The sequence below is a fragment of the Hippocampus zosterae genome, chromosome 6 (assembly GCF_025434085.1).
Source record: "Hippocampus zosterae strain Florida chromosome 6, ASM2543408v3, whole genome shotgun sequence".
Lineage (NCBI taxonomy): Eukaryota > Metazoa > Chordata > Actinopteri > Syngnathiformes > Syngnathidae > Hippocampus > Hippocampus zosterae.
In genome coordinates, this window is record NC_067456.1 from 11,357,379 (window position 1) to 11,360,873 (window position 3,495).

Consider the following 3,495-nt stretch of genomic DNA (forward strand, 5'->3'; position numbering starts at 1 on the left):
GTCACCTGTCCACCGCCTTGGACTGACCCACTACCTTGGGCCTCAGGAGATTTGCTGAAACTATGGTGGAATATCCACCATTAGAAAATGAAAAATGCCCATCCCTTGTCTGCCGACAACTGAGCATCAGACTTACCAGACAGAAGTGAAACAAAAAAAAAGAAAGAATTGGACAGATTCATACACAAAAGAAAGGCATACATCAGAGTTGCCATTCTGAGGTGGAGGCAACTCAGGCAGTTCAGAATTTTGTTTGACACTGAATGGAGTGGGCTGTATTCACGCTCATTGCGGCGCAAACAGCCCACTTTTTAAAAAATATGCCAAGTCGTGCAAGTCAATGAAATTAACACCCGGTCTAACTCGCTTCTGCCCAGATTGCGTGCTGTGTCGGATTTGCACCTATTCGAAAATAGGGCGCCTTATGTCATTGAGGTGGGCTGTAAATCAGCAATTGGTCCTGCAAAGATGTTTTGTTGGTGGCTGCGGGAGGCTTTTTAAAGACAGTAATTCACAGACACACTTAAAGCTTTCCACACGCTTCCCTTTGTTGTGGCTCTTCAATTTTTTTTCCGATAAGATGCAGGTCTTCAGGTTCAGGCAGTTCGGTGATGTCAGAGTGAAGCGGAGCTACATTGTCCAGTGGTGAAGATGAAATGCCAGCGTACGCATCAGGTTGATGGACATCATCATTTACAGAAGATGGAGATGTGGTTAACCACCGTAAAAGATTGAACACAATAAAACAATCCATCTGAACTTGATAGGAAATCTAACTGAGGCAAGCTGAACTCGGGTCACATTTTGTATTTTTCATTTCCAAGCATTAGCATTCAGCCTTAGTGGTGATTTTCAAATCAATTCAAGACATTGTCTGCCCCTCTCAAAGCATGTCAATGAAAAAGTATGTCTAATTTAGAGCTCCTGGTGACGCAAGCAGCTACTTAGCAGCTAATTAACCCACATCCCTGATGTGCCTTGCGCCGGGTTCCAATATCCTGGCATCCCTGCTTTCTGCCTCGCATGACCTTGCATATGCTCTGGACCGCACAGTGGAATATTCTATTGAGTTAGGTTTGATTGTATTACATCACACACACACACACACACCCACACACACACTAGTTACAAATAGGTCCATGGTAAACCTCCATGTTGCACATACAATGTCTTGCCCTCTATGAAGTCTGATTTGATGGTCAACATGTCAGACTGTACCTCTGCGGCTGAGAACTGGCCGCATAAACTTACAGAAATGTCATGGAACTTACTTTAACCTCTATGAACCATCGCCATACATTGGGCAACAGTAGAACCGAGCGTATTGGACTACTTTTGGTTAAGTTACAAATCCATCTGTGTTCTGTTGAACCAACTAGGTATATATACACACAGTTAGGTTTGATTGTATTACATCACACACACACACACACACACACACACATAAATATATATTATATATATGGCGGCCCGGTAGTCCAGTGGTTAGCACGTCGGCTTCACAGTGCAGATGTTCGATTCCAGCTCCGGCCTCTCTGTGTGGAGTTTGCATGATCTCCCCGGGCCTGCGTGGGTTTTCCGCGGGTGCTCCGGTTTCCTCCCACATTCCAATAAACATGCGTGGCAGGCTGATTGAACACTCTAAATTGTCCCTGGGTGTGAGTGTGAGCGTGGATGGTTGTTCGTCTCTGTGTGCCCTATGACTGCTGGCTGTGGTATGCTGGCAACCGATTCAGGGTGTGCCCCGCCTCCCCGCCTACTGCCCGGAGACAGCTGGAATAGGCTCCAGCACACCCCGCGACGCAAGCGGTTCGGAAGATGAATGTATATATATATATATATATATATATATCGGTGCAACTGCTTTCTGTTCGGTCCCTCCTCTGGACAAGTCCAAACCTTCCAAAGGTGCTCACTCAAATTCTTTTCCCCAAACAACTGAAGATTTTCATAAATAACGACTTATACATTACATTTTTTTCGATTAAATGCAAAATTGTGTTGTAGCATGTTTATTACATATTATTATATATTTCTTACACAACTCATTTTCAAAAATATTTTGCGGTGGCTCCGTACGTTAATATTCCCCCCCAATATACTAGCCTTTTGTTTTGTTGGGTAACCCAACACAAACGAGATTTGTTTATTTTATGACACACAACGACACAATGCACAAACGCATACAAAAAAAATGACACTAATCCTTTGCACAAAGATTAGAGACTACAGTGAACTTCCAAGAAAACATTTCCTCATTTGCAAAAGAGATTTGGGACACTGTGTAAGGATTGCGAGCAGCATAAGTCTCCTGAGGGAATGCTATTTCACAGTGACTGCTATGTTAGTTAAGGCGTTTTACTGTACTGTATAGTTTTGAAAGGACAAATCAGTCCAATGAACACAAATTCATTCATAAAAAACAAGAAGTAAGAATGAGGTTCATTTAAAGAAACACAGTACAACTTTGAACTTTTCTTGTCTGCAAAATGCCACAAAATGTGATATATGCCTACATATAGTCAATACAATAAATAGGCTTGCAATGTGTCCGGTGCCCTCAAGTCTCCGAATAACAGCACGTCATGGGTAATCCCTTTCATTTCATAGGGCAGCGATTCTCCTCCAGGTTTTGTGGCTTCCTAGTATCCCCGTGAGAAATCATCTAGAATACTTTGGGAAATCATCCAATTTCACTTCATTGAGGCAAAAACACTTTGTTCATCGACAGTTGTCTCTACGCTAACGACACACACAGGCAGAAGAAGTAAATCCTCTTCCATTCGAGGGCAGAGGGCACAATAATCCTGTGTGCCCAACCACCTTTTGCATTTCATGTATCACCTTTGTTTTCGGTTCGTCACACTATTATTTAAGTACTTATCCATTTTGTGACATTTGTTTGGTGGTGTGCTGTGAGATATTTGTAATTAATGTACAGTGGAGGTGCCTCGTCACATCAAAGGTTGGGGAAACAATGTGAAAGATGGGACGGGATCATGAAAGGTCTGTCTTTGACTGAAATTCATGCCATGTATGGAATTGTTTCCTTTGATCTGCATTTTGCAAAACGTTTCTTCCGTAACCTACATTCCCACTGGCTTGGATAACGCAACACACACACACACTCACACACACACACACACACACACACACACACACACAGTATTAAAGAGGCTTAAGACTACATTACTTGTTGAGCCCTAAAGCTCCATACTCTATGATGCAACCTTTCCTCTTTGGCTTGACCGCATGTCAGGATGTCTTGTGAGATTTTGTGGGATTTCAGCATCGAAAAGAATGAAATAGTTTTTCTTTGCCTTTTCTGACACGTTTTTGTGACGCGCTGCCCTTAGAACAGGAAACAGATGCTAATATACATACGATTCTTGCTTTACACTCTATGCATTATTCACATATTAATTTCTCATATAACTATAAATGAGAGTCTGTCAAAGGCTGAGGACCACCAAGCACACACAAATTACAGTAAAA